A 22,747-nucleotide genomic window follows, 5' to 3' on the forward strand; every position below is an offset into this window, starting at 1 on the left:
CCGTACAAAAGAATGGCTCTGACTAACAATAGCCTATACCTTTCATGAATCACTTACCTCACAAAAATTTTCGTTACTCGAACTACTGCAATACAGCGAGCGCCAATACTGCCAGCTAAATAAAAGATTCTAACTACTGAAGGCACTAACTACTGATAGGCATATAGTTAGCAAATGAAAGATGTTGGCTCTGAGCACTATGCGACTTAACTTCTGAGGTCATCAGTCGCCTAGGACTTAGAACTAATTAAAGCTAACTAACCTAAGGACATCGAACACATCCATGCCCGAGGCAGGATTCGAACCTGCGACCGGAGCGGTCGCTCGGTTCCAGACTGCAGCGCCTAGAAGCGCACGGCCACTCCGGCCGGCGAAAGATGTTGATAGAGAACAATGTGTTTACCTTAATAATGTTCAAAAGTCATAATATGTATGTATAATTTGTAACATCCAGTTTGGCAAATTTCCTCTTTCTGACGGACACACGTCCAGCTCGTCGGATCATATTAACATCTCAAAACTATGGCTTTCCCTCCTCCCCCATACAGCACTGCTGGCGGCTCACCTCCAACTGCGCAACGCTACGCGCTGTTAACAGCCAACTGCCCAACACTACAATAGCCAACAACAATGCAAACCAGCCACAGACTGCACACAGCACAGCCAGTGATTTTGATACAGAGCGCTGCGTGACGTTACCAACATAAAAACCTAAACACCCTACTTGCACTATATTGTCGCGTCCCAGATTTGGACGAAGGTATGACCTCTGACGAGCAATCAGGACGTTTATGACAATTTGGTCTGAGCTCTACCAAAATATCTTTAACGACGTGAGAGGAAGAAAGTCTCCTTGGGCATTTCGCACAGGTGATTCTGGAACGGAGAAGGGCAGTTGTTGACTTCGCGGGAAGTGAATAAGGGCGCAAACACTTAAACATACAATATAAGAACAACGTCTGTCCCAACAGTTCAGCCTTATTCGGAGAGTTGTCTTACAGTGGCTTTATATCATTGCAAATCAATGAGTACCCCCTACCAGCCGGCCGCGGTGGTCTCGCGGTTCTAGGCGCGCAGTCCGGAACCGTGCGACTGCTACGGTGGCAGGTTCGAATCCTGCCTCGGGCATGGATGTGTGTGATGTCCTTAGGTTAGTTAGGTTTAAGTAGTTCTAAGTTCTAGGGGACTGATGACCACGGCAGTTGAGTCCCATAGTGCTCAGAGGCATTTGAACCCCCTACCACTCCATATGTTAGTCCTTTCCAGCAACTCCCTGTCCCTGAGTTTTACCTTTCGCTGTCGGAGATGAGTGCTCCGCTTGCAATTCATTTGACAAGACACAGTCAAATACCTAAACCGCAGTGGGAGAAAGGTGCGGTAGAGCGCTTTTTCCTCTTAAATTCTGACACACCAAGAATATCAATTGTTATTCGTTGCCACTATATGCAATCATTCACAGTAGGAGACAAGTGTTCTATCTGACACACAGACATTGTCAACTATTACTGATTGCTACTACCAGATACAACCTCTGCAGAGAATGTTCTTTTGTAACAGGGTGCTTACGTACGTGTCACCTGTCAGAGTCTTATCTAGATGTATCAGGGGTCCCATATCACTCCAACTGCGCACGTTCCACACCATTGCAGAGCCTCCACCAGCTTGATCAGTCCCATGCTGATATGCAGTGTCCATGGATTCATGAGGTTGTCTCCATACCCGTACACGTCCATCCGCTCCATACAATTTGAAACGAGACTCGTCCGACCAAGCAACATTTTTCCAGTCATCAACAGGCCAATTTCGGTGTTAACGGGCCCACGCGAGGCGTAAAGCTTTGTGTTATGCAGTCATCAAGGTTACACTAGTGGGACTTCGGCTCCGAAATCCCATATTAATGATGATTCATTGAATGATTCGCTCGCTGATGCTTATTGATGGGCCAGCATTGAAATCTGCAGCAATTTGCGGTAGGGTTGTACTTCTGTCACGTTGAACGATTCTTTTCGGTCGTCGTTGGTACCGTTCTCGCAGGATCTTTTTCTGGCCGCGGCGATGTCGGAGATTTGATGTTTTACCGGATTCGTAATATTTACGGTACACTCGTGAAATGGTCGTACAGGAGAATTCCCACTTTATCGCTACCTCGGAGATGCTGTGTCCCATCGTTCGTGCGCTAACTGTAAAACCACGTTCAAACTCTCTTGAATCTTGATAACCTGCCATTGTAGCAACAGTAAGCGATCTAACTGACCCAGAATTTGTCGTCTTATATAGGCGTTGCCGAACGCAGCTCCGTATTCTTCCTGTTTAAATATCTCTGTATTTGAACATGCATGCCTATACCAGTTTCTTTCGCGCTTCAGTGTACATTTATAAACAGAAAATAATAGCGCAGCGATAGTTACATTAATGGCACAAAGTGCTGGTATTAAGTAGTACTGCTGGCTGTGTGATTGAGGTCGAAAGGAGGAAAAACAATAATCAATGAGTGTCAGACGATTACCAACTCATCAAAGGAAGGGTACGGAATGGAGGAAGGCAAACGCCCAGCATTCGTCTTGAGAGGTAAAGGTAGACCACGGGAAAGCTGGAGATTGGATGGCCGGACGGGTAATTTGCACACCGCTCCAGCTGAATGAGACCTGTGCTTCAACCCATTATGACACCTTGTCAAATCAAGAGTATAACTGAGTTGGTTGAACGCATTATTGTGGCCAAGATAGATACGAAGTCCACGCCTGCCACAGTAGTACAAGTTTATATGCCAACTAGCTCCGCAGATGACGAAGAGATTGATGAAATGTATGATGAGATAAAAGAAATTATTCAGGTAGTGAAGGGAGACGAAAAGTTAATAGTCAGTGGATGACTGGAACTCGATATTAGGAAAAGGAAGAGAAGGAAACGTAGTAGGTGAATATGGAATGGGGCTGAGGAACGAAAGAGAAAGCCGCCTGGTAGAATTTTGCACAGAGCATAACTTAATCATAGCGAACACTTGGTTCAAGAATCATAAAAGAAGGTTGTATACATGGAAGAACCTGGAGATACTAGAAGGTATCAGATAGATTATATAACGGCAAGACAGAGATTTAGGAACCAGGCTTTAAACTGTAAGACATTTCCAGGGGCAGATGTGGACTCCGACCACAATCTATTGGTTATGAACTGTAGATTAAAACTGAAGAAACTGCAAAAAGGTGGGGATTTGAGGAGATGGGACCTGGATAAACTGAAAGAACCAGATGTAGTAGAGAGCTTCAGGGAGAGCATTAGGGAACGATTGACGAGAATGGGGGAAAGAAATATAGTAGAAGAAGAATGGGTAGCTTTGAGAGATGAAGTAGCGAAGGCAGCAGAGGATCAAGTAGGTAAAAAGACGAGGGCTAATAGAAATCCTTTGGTAACAGAAGAGATATTGAATTTAATTAATGAAAGCAGAAAATATAAAAATGCAGTAAATGAAGCAGGCAAAAAGGAATACAAACGTCTCAAAAATGAGATCGACAGGAAGTGCAAAATGGCTAAGCAGGGATGGCTAGAGGACAAATTTAAGGATGTTGAGGCGCATATCACTAGGGGTAAGATAGATACTGCCTACAGGAAAATTAAAGAGACCTTTGGAGAAAAGAGAACCACTTGCATGACTATCAAGTGCTCAGGTGGAAACCCAGTTCTAAGCAAAGTAGGGAAAGCAGAAAGGTGGAAAGAGTATATAGAGGGTCTATACAAGGGCGGTATTCTTTAGGACAATATTATAGAAATGGAAGAGAATGTAGATGAAGATGAAATAGGAAATATGATACTGCGTGAAGAGTTTGACAGAGCACTGAAAGACCTAAGTCGAAACAAGGCCCCGCGAGTAGACAACATTCCATTAGAACTACTGACAGCGTTGAGAGAGCCAGGCCTAACAAAACTCTACCATCTACTGAGCAAGATGTATGAGACAGGCGAGATATCCTCAGACTTCAAGAAGAAAATAATAATCCCAATCCCAAAGAAAGCAGGTGTTGACAGATGTGAAAATTACCGAACTATCAGTTTAATAAGACACGGCTGCAAAACACTAACGCGAATTCTTTACAGACGAATGGAAGAACTGGTAGAAGCTGACCTCGGGGATGATCAGTTTGGATTCCGTAGAAATGTTGGAACACGTGAGGCAGTTCTGACCCTACGACTTATCTTAGAAAATAGACTAAGGAAAGGCAAACCTACGTATCTAGCATTTGTAGACTTAGAGAAAGCTTTTGACAATGTTGACTGGAATACTCTCTTTCAAATTCTGAAGGTGGCAGGGGTAAAATACAGGGAGCGAAAGGCTATTTACAATTTGTACAGAAACCAGATGGCAGTTATAAGAGTCGAGGCCGCGCGGGATTAGCCGAGCGGTCTAAGGCGCTGCAGTCATGGTCTGTGCGGCTGTTCCCGGCGGAAGTTCGAGTCCTCACTCGTGCCCTTAGGATAATTTAAGTTAAGTAGTGTGTAAGATTAGGGACTGATGACCTTAGCAGTTTAGTCCCATTAGATTTCACACACATTTGAAAATTTTAAGAGTCGAGGGGCATGAAAGGGAAGCAGTGATTGGGAAGGGAGTGAGACAGGGTTGTAGCCTATGCCCGATGTTATTCAATCTGTATATCGAGTAAGCAGTAAAGGAAACAAAAGAAAAATTCGGAGTAGGAATTAAAATCCATGGAGAAGAAATAAAAACTTCGAGGTTCGCCGATGACATTGTAATTCTGTCAGAGACAGCAAAAGACCTGGAAGAGTAGCTGAACGGAATGGACAGTGTCTTGAAAGGAGGATATAAGATGAACATCAACAAAAGCAAAACGAGGATAATGGAATGTAGTCGAAATAAATCGGGTGATGCTGCGGAAATTAGATTAGGAAATGAGACGCTTAAAGTAGTAAATGAGTTTTGCTATTTGGGGAGCAACATAACTGATGGTGGTCGAAGGAGAGAGGATATAAAATGTAGACTGGCAATGGCAAGGAAAGAGTTTCTGAAGAAGAGAAATTTGTTAACATGGAGTATAGATTTAAGTGTCAGGAAGTCGTTTCTGAAAGTGTTTGTATGGAGTGTTGCCATGTATGGAAGTGAAACGTGGACTATAAATAGTTCAGACAAGAAGAGAATAGAAACTTTCGAAATGTGGTGCTCCAGAAGAATGCAGAAGATTAAATGGTTAGATCATATAACTAACGAGGAGGTATTGAACAGAATTGGAGAGGAGAGAAATTTGTGGCACAACTTGACTAGAAGAAGGGATCGGTTGGTAGGGCATATTCTGAGGCATCAAGGGATCACCAATTTAGTATTGGAGGGCAGCGTGGAGGGTAAAAATCGTAGAGGGAGACCGAGAGATGAATACACTAAACAGATTCAGAAGGATGTAGGTTGCAGTAGGTACTGGGAGATGAAGAACCTTGCACAGGATAGAGTAGCATGGAGAGCTGCATCAAACCAGTCTCTGGACTGAAGACCACAACAATAACAACTGAGTTGGTATCGGAAAGTTGCCGATATATTATTACATCTTACCTAGATCTTCTTCTTCGCCATCATCTATGAAGTCAATGCCGTTGGGAGCAAATACACCGACCTGAACGGTTCTGCCGCTTGAGAAATGCATCCTGGGAGTCTGTCCTTAGTACCCTCTGCGATTCCGCTAGAAATTCCTCCACTGTATCACGGCTTCGCCCTTTCAATTTTACTTTCAACTCGGGGAAGAGGAAGGAGGCGCACAGAGTCTGTTGAGTACGGCGGGTGGGAGAGATTGTCATCTTGTTTTTTGTCAAAAATTCCTGATAATGTAAGACGCATGCAGTCGCCAGTTGCCTTTTTTGCCAAGCGGAAGAGGACTCTTCTGTTGCTACAATTGCTGTTTAGCTACGCGGTCACAGCCATGAACTCAAGCTTCGTCAACAGTGACAACCTTCCGAAGAAAGTATCCATCGTCTTGAAGCAGCCGTTTAAGTTCCCTGAAGACTTCCACGTGATGCTGGTTCTGGTCGTCTTGACGCAGTCGTGGCACAAACTTCGCCGCAATCCTTCTCATGTTAAGTTCATGTGACAGGATAGGTGTAAATGTACGATAACTTATTCACACGGAACTGCAGAGGTCTTGGATGGTGTCTACGAAATCTTGCAGAATCAGATTCCTCACTTTGTAAAAATTTTCTCATGTCAGTCCAGTTGAGCCAACGGTCATCATCATCAGTCGAAGTCCACCCGTTTTGGAAACGCTTATACGAGGGATATTTCATAAGTAATGCACAGGTAGGTATTGGATTGTTTAGTGCAAGAACAATAAAAATTGTCAGATGGAATTGGGAGCTTGAGGAAAAGTACGTGTTTTTGATTTTCGCTGTGTACTCTAACATAAAATTGGCGAGAGATAGAAATGGACCCTTCATGGGTCTCAGGTACTGTGACTATTGAAGATCAGAGGTTGTCCATCAAGATGGAAACTTCACGCGGAAAAAATACGACAGAAATCCACAGTGCGTTAAGTGAAGTTCGTAGTGAATTTACAGTGGATCCTAATACAGTTTCACGTTGGTTAATCGTTTTTGTGGTGGTCATATTAACATAGACGATAGTCCAAGATCGGGAAGGCCAGAAACATCAATAGAGGAACGAAGTGTGACGCTTGTGGCAGATGCTCTTTAAGAAGACGGCAGTGCAACTTGTGAGGAACTCTCTGAAGACACGAGAATTCCCCCAACGCCAGTATTCCTTATTCTGACAAATGATTTGAAGAAAAGTTTTTGCGAGATGGGTCCCACACAATTTGACTGTTGAAGAGAAAAACATTGCAACATTGCCCAAACAACGATTGGACCCTGAAGGTCAAGGATTCTTGTGTCGAATTGTCGCTACTGATGAAACGTGGACAAGAGACTTTGAACCTGAGTTGAAATCTAAGCCCAATGAGTGGATAGCTTCAGATTCGCCACGTCTAAAAAAAATTTCAACGCGCCCAATCAAAACTCAAGCAAATGATGATTTTTTTCCTTATGATCACGAGGAATCGGCATGACAGATAGAGTCCCATGTGGAACAAGTGTCGCAACAGTGTATCATGCAAAACTTGCGCAGAAAAATGCACAAAATCCAATCCCGCTTTCTCGATGCTGGGCCGCTCATTCTCCACGACAATGCTCGCCCACATACCGGCGATGATACAGCATAAAAACTGCGCGAGTGCGGATGGGATGTGTTGCCGCATCCTCCCTGCACCCGGAGATGAGTCCACCAGACTTCGACTTGTTCCCGAATTTGAGAAAACCTATTCGTGGGCGTCATTATCTTTCTCTGGAAGAGGTTTGTACCACCGTTACACGAGCCATTCGACAGATGAACAGAAGTAGCGTCCAGGATGGAATAATAGAGTTGCCGAGATGTTGGGATTCACACATAGAGAAGCAGGGAGACTAATTTGATCGACTGTAAAGAGATATTGAAAAAAACTTGGACGTAAAAAATAGTGTGCGTTATTTATGAAATATGCCGGTGATAAAGCTGTCCTAGCTGAAAGTGAAGAAGATCTTGTAGTCCTACTGAATAGAATGGATAAAGTTATGGGGGAAGAATATAATATGAGAATTAATAAAGCAAAAACAGAAGTAATGGCATGCGACAAAAAAGATCAAGCGAAAGTCCAAGTTCATGTAGGCAATGAACTGCTTGAACAAGTTGATAAATTTACTTATCTGGGCAGTAATATTACCAGGGATGGAAGGAGCAAGGCAGCAGTGAGAAGTAGACTTGCTCAAGCAAAGGCTGCTTTTAACAAGAAGAAAAACATCTTAACATCTAAGAGCATCAGCTTTGAAGTCAGAAAAAGATTTTTGAAATCATATGTGTGGAGTGTGGCATGCTATGGGTGTGAAGCAGAGGAAGACCAGAAGCTAAATTCTTTTGAAATGTGGCGCTATAGACACATGCTCTAAATAAAATGTATCGACAAGGTCGCAAACGAAGTGGTTCTGGAAAGAGCAGGTGAGAAGAGAAGCTTCTGGAGTTTCATTGTTAAAAGAAGAGTGCAATTTACAGGCCATCTATTAAGACATAAAGGACTCCTAAACACAATCATAGAGGGATATGCCGAGGGAAGAAGACCAAGAGGAAGACCATGGCTGAGGTACATGGATCAAATCGTGAAAGATGTGGGATGTAACACCCATAAAGAAATGAAGAGAAAAGCTGAAAGACGCACAGAATGGAGACAAGCTCCCATTGTAGCTGTTGCAAACCAATCCTTGGATTGACCACTACAGAAGAAGAAGATCCGTAAGTCTTTGGCTGCCTGCTTCAACATTTGGTGCGTCTTTGCAGCGGTTTTTCCAAGTTTACAACGAAACTTTATTGAGAGATGCTGCTCTTTCAGGTCGTCCATCACAAAATCGCAAACTGACAGAAACGCGACAGTGGAAATATTCTCACCAATAACTAACCAAACCACACAGGTCGCAGGCGCTGGCCACACCGAGCGAAGAAGAACGTATGGGGAGACACAAGGCGGTGTTTCGGTGTACCCGTAATCATTTGAGGGTAAAATTCAAATTTTGGGAATTTTCATATATCACTTGGTAGCGAATCCTTGATCTGCCCCAGCCTCTGTTATGCCAGCGTAGCTTGGATTTCCGCCCCTCCCCGGTTCTATAAAGCCCTCCAAATCGTCGAACGCCATGCGCTTCGCCTCGCCTTCCGCATCCGCCTTCCGTCCCCCACGCGCATCCTCTACGACCTCATGCCCTTCCCCTGCCTTCTCCTTTTCCTTGAACACATCCGCACACTATATTTTGTCCGCCACCTTGATCCCCCTCACCCCCTGGTGTCTCCCTTCCTCTCTACCCCCAACCAGTTGCCGCGCCTTTACTGTTGTGTCCCACCCTCTCTCCATCTCCACACCCTCCATCTCCTTTCCCAACGCAACTTCCACCGTCAACCCCTCCCGGATGATGAGCTTCGTCCTGACATCTACCCTTCCTACCAACTCTAACCCCATCTTCCTGCCTCCTCCTCAGGGCTCCCTCTCCTCTCCCTCCCTCCTCCTGAGCGGATTCCCACTCCTACTCCCCCTCCCCCTCTTTTGGGGCCCCTTTCAGTGTCTCTGCACCCCCTCCTGCCCTGTCTTCCCTCTTCATATTCCCACCCCACATGTCTCCTGCCTCTTCGTGTACCTGCTGACCCCCTCTTCATCCCGCTGCTTCCCCTGCTGGCCCTTGCTCTCCCCTCCTTTTCCATCCTCTCTGACCTTTCCCTCGGCAGGTCCCACCTGGCAGTTTTACTCTTCGTCGTGTGTGCTTCAAGTGGGTTTTAAGAGTGTTGTTCCGAAGTGTTTTTAATACTGTGGCCGACTTTTAACCTGTGCATGCACATTCAGTGTCTTCTCTGTGTTTTAAGAATCGCCAACTGTGTTTTTTAACTTTCTGGTGACTTTTTTTAACTGTCCCCCATGAACGTCTCCATGTCAGTATATTTTTACCTCCATTTTCTCCCCTTACTCCGTTTTACGTTCCCCTTTTTTATCGCCTTATGTATGTATTCTTGTTTTAGTTGTCGTGTCACTTGGCTGAAGAGTGGCGGATTGTGCCGCTGACAGCCCTCCCCTACCGATATGGGGCAGAGGAATGAAATAAAAAAAAATCACTTGGTAGTTTCCAGCTGAACCCTCCAGCTTCGCGACGGTGTGGGCGCCGCCGGTGGGCGAGTGTGTCGTCATGTGGCGGCCGGCGCTGGCCGCGGCCGCAGATCACGCGGCTGGCGGCTTTGTGCGGCCGGCGGCACAAAACGTGACGTCACTGGCTAACTGGGCGCGCCGCGGCCGCAGGAAGCTCGCATTGTCGGCCCGTCCAGCCCGCCCGCCCAGCGGCTCGAGGATGGGCCGCCTCTCGAAACAAGAGGCCGCTGTTTCCTGGCTCTGCGCTCGCCGGCAACGCCACTTCCGCGCTCGTTTCTCGCTCACCCGCCACGGACATCGTACGTCGTGGCCCAGGTGGAAATGTTGGATCCCGTGCAGCGATTAAGGCCCGATTTTCGAACGTAGCTTCTGTCGCTGGCTGATACACGATTACACGTATAATATAAAACACTTCGACAAAAAACATTATAACAGCAGTTTCTTGGTTCATAAACTACACCACTCTCTAGCATGGATTGAATGTAGGCACTCGTACGCAAGGGAAAAGGAAAGTTTCGCATCACTGGCTCCTTTGGGGAAGCAGTGGAAAACAGCAGTATAAGAAGATAAAATTACAATGAAATGAACACCCTTAGCTGCTTACAGGCGTTGACATACGTCAACGGGAACAGATGAAAAGGTGTGCCCCGACGGGGACTCGAACCCGGGATCTTCTGCTTACATGCAAGACGCTCTATTCAACTTTTTTTTTTTCTTTTTATCTCATTTTGTTCGCTTAAGTTCGTTCCATCTGCTCGGGGAGGACATCGTAAGACATCCGTTTAAGTTCGCTGTTGATCGATTAACTCAGTTTTTTTATTACAGAGGGCAACTAACCCTCTGACCGAACACGCTGAGCTACCTTGCCGGCTATCCATCTGAGTCACCGAGGACACAGACGATAGCGCGACTGCAGGGATTTATCTCTGGCACGCCTCCCGCGAAACCCACATTCTCAAAGTATTGTCCCGCACTACATTCGTAGTGCCCCTGCCCATTATACTCATTACTCGCGGCGCGTTGCCGATTCCCGTAAGAGGCGTGCCAGACATAACTCCCTGCAGTCGCGATATCCTTTGTGTCCTCGGTGGCTCAGAAGGATAGAGCGTCTGCCCTGTAAGCAGGAGATCCGGGTTCGAGTCCCGGTCGGGGCACACATTTTCATCTTTCCCCGTTGACGTACGTCAACGCCTGTAAGCAGCTATGGGCGTTCATTTCAATGTAATTTCATTCCAATGAGCTGCATGGTATCTGTTCTTTCGGACATATCCGAAAGGACAGATACCATCTTAGTATATATAAGGAGATAGTTTGAAACGTCTGTTGCTGCCGGGTGGTTTTAAATAAAGTGCAGCTACTCACAGACGCCCACTGTTGGCCAAACCAGTCACCACTGCTAAGAGTACGAGCAAGTTTTGTTAACTAACACTGTTGACTGTACTAAAGAAATGCAACGCCAGCGACTGCAAATATTAAAGGACAATTAATTACATAAGCTCATTACAAAGATCGTGTGTAGCCTTTTACTCAGAAAAATAAAAAGATAAACTGAAGACAAGATTCGGGGGATCAGTTTGTATTCGGGAAAGGAAAGTAAGAGAAGTTTACTGGAAAAATTGCTTGAGAGAGTGGACTGGAATATCCTCCTGACGACCTTAGAAGATGATGCTGTCGAGTGAAAGAACGGAAGACATATAAAGGAAGTCCATGGAAGACAGACAGAGCGAGGTGGCGCAGTGGTCGGCACACTGGACGCGCCTTGAGGAGGAAGGCGGTTCAAACCACGTCCGGCCATGCTCATTTAGGTTTTCTGTGATCTCCCTCAATCGCTTCAGGCAAATGCCGGGGTGGTTCCTTGGGAGGGAAGCGGCAGATTTCCTTCCCCATCCTTGCGCAATCCGGTCTTGTGCTCTGTCTTTACTGACCTCGATGTCGACGGGGCATTAAACCCACTCTTCCTTTTAACACGAGAGAAAAGGATAGAAGAACTGGCAATGAAGAAACTGACGAGGCAGGTATTGTAAGATATACACTCCTGGAAATGGAAAAAAGAACACATTGACACCGGTGTGTCAGACCCACCATACTTGCTCCGGACACTGCGAGAGGGCTGTACAAGCAATGATCACACGCACGGCACAGCGGACACACCAGAAACCGCGGTGTTGGCCGTCGAATGGCGCTAGCTGCGCAGCATTCGTGCACTGCCGCCGTCAGTGTCAGCCAGTTTGCCGTGGCATACGGAGCTCCATCGCAGTCTTTAACACTGGTAGCATGCCGCGACAGCGTGGACGTGAACCGTATGTGCAGTTGACGGACTTTGAGCGAGGGCGTATAGTGGGCATGCGGGAGGCCGGGTGGACGTACCGCCGAATTGCTCAACACGTGGGGCGTGAGGTCTCCACAGTACATCGATGTTGTTGCCAGTGGTCGGCGGAAGGTGCACGTGCCCGTCGACCTGGGACCGGACCGCAGCGACGCACGGATGCACGCCAAGACCGTAGGATCCTACGCAGTGCCGTAGGGGACCGCACCGCCACTTCCCAGCAAATTAGGGACACTGTTGCTCCTGGGGTATCGGCGAGGACCATTCGCAACCGTCTCCATGAAGCTGGGCTACGGTCCCGCACACCGTTAGGCCGTCTTCCGCTCACGCCCCAACATCGTGCAGCCCGCCTCCAGTGGTGTCGCGACAGGCGTGAATGGAGGGACGAATGGAGACGTGTCGTCTTCAGCGATGAGAGTCGCTTCTGCCTTGGTGCCAATGATGGTCGTATGCGTGTTTGGCGCCGTGCAGGTGAGCGCCACAATCAGGACTGCATACGACCGAGGCACGCAGGGCCAACACCCGGCATCATGGTGTGGGGAGCGATCTCCTACATTGGCCGTACACCACTGGTGATCGTCGAGGGGACACTGAATAGTGCACGGTACATCCAAACCGTCATCGAACCCATCGGTCTACCATTCCTAGACCGGCAAGGGAACTTGCTGTTCCAACAGGACAATGCACGTCCGCATGTATCCCGTGCCACCCAACGTGCTCTAGAAGGTGTAAGTCAACTACCCTGGCCAGCAAGATCTCCGGATCTGTCCCCCATTGAGCATGTTTGGGACTGGATGAAGCGTCGTCTCACGCGGTCTGCACGTCCAGCACGAACGCTGGTCCAACTGAGGCGCCAGGTGGAAATGGCATGGCAAGCCGTTCCACAGGACTACATCCAGCATCTCTACGATCGTCTCCATGGGAGAGTAGCAGCCTGCATTGCTGCGAAAGGTGGATATACACTGTACTAGTGCCGACATTGTGCATGCTCTGTTGCCTGTGTCTATGTGCCTGTGGTTCTGCCAGTGTGATCATGTGATGTATCTGACCCCAGGAATGTGTCAATAAAGTTTCCCCTTCCTGGGACAATGAATTCACGGTGTTCTTATTTCAATTTCCAGGAGTGTATTAGACGCGAGTGTTGTTGGTCACCAATGCCTTTCAATATTTCTACTAAGAAACTAAGAGGCAAAGCAATGGGAGAAGAAATAGCCAAAGTAGTAGTAGGAGAAACGAAAAGACAACTAACTACGCAGATGATCAAGCAGTATTGGCTGAATAAGGGAAAGAACTGCAATTTATGATGGAGACGATCGTATAAGTGGGAAAAGATTATGGAATGCAGATAAATGTAAGAAACACTTAACTGATGATAAAACAGCAAGGTGAAGTTCTGCCAAAATGTCATGGGAAGGAAAGTCTTTGGAAAAAGCAAAATCTTTTAGATGCTTGTGGAGGAAATGACAATAGAGTACCTATGAGTAAATGAGCTTTTGAGAAGGTGAAAATATGTTGAAGGCAAAAAGAATTCCGATATAATTAAGAAAATAGTTTCGCAATATCATCGTATGTTGCCTTTTACTCAGAAGTGTAGTATCGAAATGCCATCGAATTGTGGAGAGTCAAAAAGAAACGAGAAATATGCTTGCATAATTTTGAAATGTGACTGCGGAGAAAAATTCTAAAAGTGAAACGGACTTGCAAGTGAAGAAGTACTTGTAAGAACACGGAAGGAAAGAAAACTAGTTGTAAGAACGAATGCATCTTACTGTGACGTTCATCTTTTAATAAATCGAGATGGCTAAGCTAAAACTGAATTCACCATTCAAGCAGAAAATTTTATTAATCATCATTCAGTTCCTTAGGTTCAGTTAATATTGATTATTACGGTCACAGAGCTTTTGTAGGGACAACATTGACGCTAGTCGCGGTTATTAGGACACAAGAAGATGGGCAGTTAGGAGAGAGCGAGTGTTACAAATCTTTTTCCATGCATCTCGGCCTTCTGCATCCACGTCGCTGCCGTCTACCCACTTTCCACTAGGTCGCCGTCCCGGTGGTAGATTATCTCTTGGGAGCCACAAAAGAAACTCCTCGGTGCATCAACAGTCCATTCGCCTGCTCTCATGTCCTCTCCACCTCCATTCCACTTCCACAGTGACGTCCTGCACTGCAGTGTGTTCTCTGACCCACTCTTCCGTTGTTTTGTGTCTCCCAGTAATTGCCATCGTGCATCAACTTCTCACTAAGCAATCCAGTTTTTGAACAGTTTTCGCAATAAAGCTCCACGCGTCACTTCCATTGGTCAAAACTAGTAAACTATTATATTTACTGCTTGGGCACATGAGAAACTTGATTTTGAAAAGACTGTTTCTGAAAATCAGTGCAAGGGATTTTTACTCAACCGTTTATTTCTTTTGCTATTCATGCAGTCATTCAGATATCGTAAATACGAAAACTTACAAACCCTGGCACATGACGCAGCTGGATCCTTTAGAGCATTTTATTCCTCTTGTTCCATGCAGGCGACCTTCCTTTAGCAAAGCAATCAAAGACGTTTGAGGAGGCTGAACAGGTTCTTACAACAGCACTGACAATTTTCACTGAATATGACGATAAGAGCCAACGGCCTTGCCGCAGTGGTAACACCGGTTCCCGTCAGATCACCGAAGTTAAGCACTGTCGGGCGGGGCTAGTACTTGGATGGGTGACCGTCCGGTCTGCCGAGTGCTGTTGGCAAGCAGGGTGTACTCAGCCCTTGTGGGAGAAACTGAGGAGCTGCTTGATCGAGAAGTAGCGACTCCGTCTCGTAAACTGACATCCGGCTGGGAGAGCGGTGTGCTGACCACATGCCCCTCCACATCCGCATCCAGTGACGCCTTTGGGTGAGGATGACACGGCGGTCGGTCGGTACCGTCGGACCTTCCAAGACCAGTTTGGGCGGAGTTTAGTTAGTTAGTTTTTATGACGATAAGAACAACCTAAAACCTAATTTTCAGAAAACGCACGTCTGTGCTTTCCACCTTCGAAACAGACAGACAAACAGAAAACTAAACTGGGATGGCACCGAATTCAGATATTGCTTTACAGTTAAATGCATTGGTGTCACCTTAGACAGATCTTTAACATACCGTAGACACTGTTTCAACAAGCTGAAAAAGAACCAGCCCGAATTACATTATTCGGAAACTCACTGGCAGTAATTGGGGAGCCTAACCTCATGTCACCAGAAGCTCCGCCATCTGTTTCTCTGCATGGGAGTAAGTGTGCCATATATCGTACAACTCTGCCCATGCGATGGCCGTCAACCAGTAAGATGTAGGCTGAAATCCAGAAGATCATTGAACAGGCTAAGATCAGGTTCGGATAAATCCAGGAACGACCTTGTCAGATGGGGAGGGAGGGGGGTGGCTTTCCAAAGGACGGATAGAACTCGAAGTGTGTGTCACGTATGCTACTGTCCATGCTGCCCTGAGTCATGCGGTGATGAAAGCTGAAGGCGGTACAGTTGCTGTCGCTCAAGTCTGGGCGAAGGTCATTTAGTTCATATTGTAAACTACATAAACTACAAATTATGCAAATTGTTGTTTTAGTAGCGTCCATTAATATTGTGCAGTCATATTACGTTGAGTTTTGTGCGGCTTCTAACTCGAGTAAATAAATAAATAAATGACTCCATTGTTAATTGGTTCCATTGTGTTCCATACATGAATGTTATTCATTACTTTAGTGCTACTGTATCTGATTTTCAGACTCTTTAATATTGCGAAGTACACGATGCGGAATTTTGTACTGCTTCCGATTCGGGTAAATAAAGAAATGAATGACTCTTGTTAATTTGTTCGACTTGTATTGCACATATGATTATTATACATTACTTTATTGTTGCTGTATTTGCTTTTCAGACCAACTTTCAAAGTTTCTAACTTGCTTCTTTAAGTTGTTACATTGGTAGTTGAAGTTTGTTTACACTAGAGACAAAATGTACAGTGTGATCACCAAAGCGAAGGCGGTTCAGAGGTATTCCATTAACGCGTATTTCTTCTTCGTGTTCCCCGTATAAGGACCTGAAAGCTTCATTTAGGGCTGGTGACATATTGGCGGTTTTTGATATGTCGCCAAATTGATTTTCTTCTTTTCCCTCTCAGGTTTGTTTTATGTGTCCTACTTACAAAAGCGTCATTTAATAATGATTTAAGGTCGATTGCGTAGTTTCTAGAGTGTATCTTATTGGAGTTGTGAAGAGAAGCTGAACCACTTCACGGTCTTTCAACACAACCACCACGAGTTCCGGAAATATTCTTCAAGCGACACATATTGCGTGTCCTATACACATGGTAAACGAAATGGCTCTTACCGCTAAATCTAGAGTGTCTCTGAGATACTCGCGTGAATTCTGTTTAAAAAATGGCTCTGAGCACTATGGGACTCAACTGCTGAGGTCATTAGTCCCCTAGAACTTAGAACTAGTTAAACCTAACTAACCTAAGGACATCACAAACATCCATGCCCGAGGCAGGATTCGAACCTGCGACCGTAGCGGTCTTGCGGTTCCAGACTGCAGCGCCTTTAACCGCACGGCCACTTCGGCCGGCCTGAATTCTGTTTGGACCAAAAAATTATTTTAAAATGCTATATCTGCAATTTTTCCGCTTCGCACAGAAGAAAGGCGAGATAAATATTTGATGATGATGAAGTCCCATATTCCTTGACAGAGCGTAGGGAACGATGAGGGAGACCCGCGCCGCTGTACTAGGCAAGGTTCTAGCGGAAGTGGTTTGCCATTGCCTTCCTACTGCCGTAATGGGGATGAATGATGATGATTCAGACGACACAACAACACCCAGTCATCTCGTGATAAATATTTAGGCTGTACTTATTGTTCGGAAAGCTGCATTTTGCGCTTTTGCCTTCACGATGTGTCTGCGAGCAGTGGCCAGTAACGCAGTCCCTGTTGTTAACATTCCTCCGACATCTTAGCAAGTGAAAATGGAAAAGATGGCGGACGCTGCCGCATGCTATTGTGTGTTCTAGATGAACCCTACTGGAATCTCCATCTTCCTTATTTTTGGTTTGACGTTCTTTTACAGTACTGCCGTCGTTACAGGTGCCTTATAATGCCGTTGCTACAGTTACGTAGAAAGAACTGAAAGGCAAATACAAAGTCTGTAGCGAACGACAGTGTTACATTGCCCTATAGCAGGGCAGACACAGTGCGAGGGCTCGCGCCGTCGCCTTTGTTTCCCAGCAGACGGCTGTGAGAACCTTCCAGTTGTTCATTATTCATTCAGCCGTCGATACTGCAAACGAATTCCGCCCCTCTGCCGTGTGAGCGCTTCTGCTGTCAGAGCCGAGCTTTCAGCTTAGTCATATTCTAGCTGTGCAGATGGCGGGATTGAACCCGCGGCACTGCGATTTTCTTTTCCTCGTCGCAGACGATATGGCTGAACGGCGTCATTACGAATGAAACTTCAAAGTGATCACCAGAAAAATTCCTAGCACAAACCAGTGATGAAAGTCTGAATCTTCTGATTTGTAATTTGGCACTTATAAAACGAGATACCAAGACCCCCATAAAGAGAGAATATAATGAGAGGCTGAGCTAGGTTTTCTAACGCTCCCTGGGCTGCCACACCGTGTTTTTTTGCAGTGTATACTGTAAGTTTTCATTACCCGATCTAATGGCCACGGCGGTCTCTCAGATGTGGCTCGTTGTAAGGCTCTTTTAATTTTCAGCCAAATCCCAACGAGTCTGAACGTGGGCAAAAGGTTTTCCGATTTGCATTGGGAGAGGAATATCAGTTTCGAAACTTGCCTTACAACCAAGGGAAACCTCCAGAATACCAGGGGTGATGAGTTTGTATTTATTTGAAACTGAGAAACTGTACAAACTCGAACAAATACAATACGCGAACTACAGCACATAGTGAGGTGGAGGGAGCTTCATGTAAATGCCAGCCATTTTATGACCTGTTGGATTCGGGTATTGAGCGTGCTTAGAATCATTCCTGTAATGTAATATACAGCGTGTTTAAAAGAAAGTGCTCCATATTCCTACAGGAGATAGTACACTACTGGCCATTAAAATTGCTACACCAAGAAGAAATGCAGATGATAAACGGGTATTCATTGGGCAAATATTTCATACTAGAACTGACATGTGATTACATTTTCACGCAATTTGGGTGCATAGATCCTGAGAAATCAGTACCCAGAACAACCACCTCTGGTCGTAATAACGGCCTTGATACGCCTGGGCATTGAGTCAAACAGAGCTTGGATGGCGTGTTCAGGTACAGCTGCCCACGCAGCTTCAACACGATACCACAGTTCATCAAGAGTAGTCACTGGCGTATTGTGACGAGCCAGTTGCTCGGGCACCATTCACCAGACGTTTTCAGTTGGTGAGAGATCTGGAGAATGTGCTGGCCAGGGCAGCAGTCGAACATTTTCTGTATCCAGAAAGGCCCGTACAGGACCTGCAACATGCGGTCGTGCATTACCCTGCTCAAATGTAGGGTTTCACAGGGATTGAATGAAGGGTAGAGCCACGGGTCGTAACACATCTGAAATCTAACGACCACTGTTCAAAGTGCCGTCAACGTGAACAAGAGGTGACCGAGACGTGTAACCAATGGCACCCCATACCATCACGCCGGGTGATACGCCAGCATGGCGATGACAAATACACGCTTCCAGTGTGCGTTCACCGCGATGACGCCAAACACGGATACGACCATCATGATGCTGTAAACAGAACCCAGATTCATTGGAAAAAGTGACATGTTGCCATTCGTGCACCCAGGTTCGTCGTTGAGTACACCATCGCAGGCGCTCCTGTCTGTGATGCAGCGTCAAGGGTAACCGCAGCCCCGATCTCCGAGCTGACAGTCCATGCTGCTGCAAACGTCGTCGAACTGTTCGTGCAGATGGTTGTTGTATTGCAAACGTTCCCACCTGTTGACTCAGGGATCGAGACGTGGTTGCACGATCCGTTACGGCCATGCGGATAAGAAGTCTGTCATCTCGACTGTTAGTGATACGATGCCGTTGGGATCCAGCACGACGTTCCGTATTACTCTCCTGAACCCACCGATTCCATATTCTGCTAACAGTCACTGGATCTCGACCAACGAGAGCAGCAATGTCGCGATACGATAAACCGCAATCGCGATAGGCTACAATCCGACCTTTATCAAAGTCGGAAACGTTATGGTACGCATTTCTCCTCCTTACACGAGTCATCACAACAACGTTTCACCAGGCAACGCCGGTCAACTGTTGTTTGTGTATGACAAATCGGTTGGAAACTTTCCTCATGTCAGCTCGTTGTAGGTGTCGCCACCGGCGCCAACCTTGTGTGAATGCTCTGAAAAGCTAATCATTTGCATATCGCAGCATCTTCCTCCTGTCGGTTAAATTTCGCGTCTGTAGCACGTCAGCTTCGTGGTGTAGCAATTTTAATGGCAAGTAGTGTATTAGTCTAAAGTACCACGAAAGTCCTACGAACATTTAGTGGAAACAAATACAGGGTGCCCCACGAAAGACGCCAGGGGGTTGGGGGGGGGGGGGGGAGTTGCCTGTGGCGCGGCGCCGCCCCCGGCCGCCGCCGCCGCATCCGCCGGCAGCCGCAGCGCCCGGCTCTCGGACGCTAATTTTCCGATAGAGTTAAGCATAAACTACGTTGTCGTCTCATTAACTTAAGCTTACCTTTATTTACAGTAGGTGCTGAAAACGATGTCCCTCTGTGGTAAACGCAGCCTGACATTTCCTGAACACATTAGCAAACACTCGACGAATTTCGGCTGCCGAAATCTGGGGAATGACTAGCCGGACCCTGCCTTGCAACTCTTCGACCGTGTGGGGACTCTTTGCATACGACTTGTCTTTTAACATTCGCGACAGATAAAAATCTCACTGATTTACATCTGGAGAACTAAAAGAGCAGTCAACTATCCTATCATCAAAAACGCTTCTTATTGCTGTCATAGAAGCATTGGCGATATGTGGTCTTGCATTGTCCTGCATGAAATAACCGTCCAACTTTTCGCTAAGTGTTAGTTATCGATAAAAAGGATGCAATATATTGTTCACAAACCTTACCTGTCAGAATGTATCGTGGTAAAAGACTGGGCCCATAGTTCGTCTTGCACTAATTGCGCATCACACTCCTGTTTCCTCATCGTGCAGAGATTGTTGACGTAATTCATGAGAATTTTCGGAGTCCACCGTCGACTGTTCTGAGAAATTACGCACCCTGATAAATGCAGCCATGCCTCGTCAGCAAAAAACGGATCTTAGGATCAACTTCCCCATCGTCCACAGACTGTAACAGCTAGTTGCACGAACGACGTCGAGTAACAGTACCTGAGTTCCTCAGCTGAGGCACTACCGTTGCTTTGTCTGGTTTCAGTTTCAGTTTATGCGCAGCTCTGTTGCCAGATGCTCTCGACACACCAGTCTGAAGTGCCAAACGGCGCAGAGATTTTCTCGGACTTCGTCTAACTTATTTTCGGTTCAAACACGAAGTTCTCTACGCCTTCGCTTGTGTAACACAAATCCAGTCTCTTGAAATTTCTTCACCAATTTGCGTATCGTCGAATCGCTGGGAACATGCACTCCGGGAAATTTTCGTATGAGTTCAAGCCGACGTTCCACATACAATTCTGCTTTTTCATAGTTCAACATAAGTAACACCCGTCGTTAGTTCGTGTATATCGTACCGAATGGAAACTTGACAGGGAACTCAAACAAAACACCCAAACACACAGTCGCACAGTATAGAAGATACGCGGTGTTTTCTGTCTGAGGACAAGAGCCCAGGGACATACGGATAGGGAAAGCCCCGGACTCGGCGCAGTTGCAATAATGAATCTACCAACAATAATTGAAACGATTAAACTTGACTCAAAAGAAAACATCACTATACTGAGTCGTAGGGTTGGGGGCACGCACGCAAGTATTGGTATCCGAGAATTACTCATAGCGAGAACTGGGTTCAAAAATGGTTCAAATGGCTGAGCACTATGTGACTTAACTTCTAAGGTCATCAGTCCCCTAGAACTTAGAACTACTTAAACCTAACCAACCTAAGGACATCACACACATCCATGCCCGAGGCAGGACTCGAACCTGCGGTCGTAGCGGTCGCGCGGTTCCAGACTGTAGCGCCTAGAACCGCTCGGTCACCCCGGCCGGCGCGACAACTGGGAGAAGCGACCTGCGGACCCTTCCCGGGCGTCTTTCGTGAGACATGCTGTACATTTTGATATATAGGTCATTGTGTCCAGTGACAGCCATCTTGCTGATGACTCGAGAGCAGCCGACCGCGGTGGCCACGCGGTTCTAGGCGCTGCAGTCCGGAGCCGCGCGACTGCTACGGTCGCAGGTTCTAATCCTGCCTCGGGCATGGATGTGTGTGATGTCCTTAGGTTAGTTAGGTTTAAGTAGTTCTAAGTTCTAGGGGACTGATGACCTCAGATGTTAAGTCCCATAGTGCTCAGAGCCATTTGAACCATTTTGAACTCGAGAGCAGTGGTCGTCAAACTGCGGCTCGAATGAAGTATTCGTGCGGGGCGCGGCTCTAAGCTGCATCCTACAACAATACGCATCTAGCAACCAACAGACGAATCGAAAAACGTCAGCTAACTTTGAGAGCTTCTTGCTAGTCAGGGTTACCACAGCTTCTGGGTACCAGGGAAATCAGGGAATTTCAAACACATCAGGGAAATATCAGAGAAATTTGAAAAAGCACTGGAAAAATCTCGTTTTTGTCTCAGTAGATGAAATGTTTTGTTTGCTGAGGTGTCATGCACCGTCGCTGCTGTGTGCAGCGGAGTACGTGCGTCGCTTCCCTACTCCCTCATTCCTATTCCTTCTCCCCTTCCTACCATTCCCCTCAGCTTGGAGTCAGTGCTGCCACCACTTCTTGCCGCTAGCCGAGCAGCTGCAGACCAGAGGCAGGTAGGCTGAGGAGTGGTTTGTTTGGATCTGATTCTCAGAGACTGTAGACACAGCTGCCAGACGCGGCAAACTCATGTGTGCGTGAGTTGTGTCTGAACGATTGTGTGAATGTGTGTGTGCTCTCGTTTTCTGACAATAGCTATGGCTGAAAATTTAGTTGTGAGAGTGTGATTCTAGGCGCTACAGTCTGGAACCGCGCGACCGCAACGGTCGCAGGTTCGAATCCTGCCTCGGACATGGATGTGTGTGATGTCCTTAGGTTAGTTAGGTTTAAGTAGTTCTAAGTTCTAGGGGACTGATGACCTCAGCGGTTAAGTCCCATAGTGCTCAGAGCCATTTGAACCATTTTGAGAGTGTGATTGTCTTTTCTACTTACCTGTCTGCGGCTCAGATATCCTCTTTACGGTGAGTTACTACATATCCTCATTATTATTGATTCACAGAGTATTTGAACAAAGTTATCTGTTGCATGGATTTATCGCCGTGGTCTCATTTCATCAACATGTTGTCTGTGGCTCGTGAATAGCGGGCCACGTGAGTGGATTTCAGTGACGGGCTAAAACGGCAGGACTTTTCTGCGGGTATCTGCAATAGATTGGGTCTGCTGATATGAAACCATTCGGCTTCCCACTAATGTGCAGGCCCTGCCCGTCGGATCTAGTCTCACCGATGTGTGTGTGTGTGGCGTAATGCAGCGGATTTTCGTGGTCTATCCATGGACCCAGAACTCCGGTGCTCCTCTGCAGGCCAGAGGCAC

At 46.6% G+C, this 22,747-nt stretch overlaps 1 non-coding gene and 1 pseudogene across 1 annotated transcript; both read left to right on the top strand.

The window, feature by feature from the left end:
- Positions 1-10,782: 10,782 nt before the first annotated feature.
- Trnat-ugu lies at positions 10,783-10,855 on the top strand. The gene has a single exon. It is a non-coding gene; the product is annotated as a tRNA-Thr (tRNA).
- Positions 10,856-14,648: 3,793 nt separating this feature from the next.
- On the top strand, positions 14,649-14,766 carry LOC124799379 (annotated as a pseudogene).
- Positions 14,767-22,747: the final 7,981 nt, after the last annotated feature.

This window comes from Schistocerca piceifrons, chromosome 5, assembly GCF_021461385.2.
Source record: "Schistocerca piceifrons isolate TAMUIC-IGC-003096 chromosome 5, iqSchPice1.1, whole genome shotgun sequence".
Taxonomy (NCBI): Eukaryota; Metazoa; Arthropoda; class Insecta; order Orthoptera; family Acrididae; genus Schistocerca; species Schistocerca piceifrons.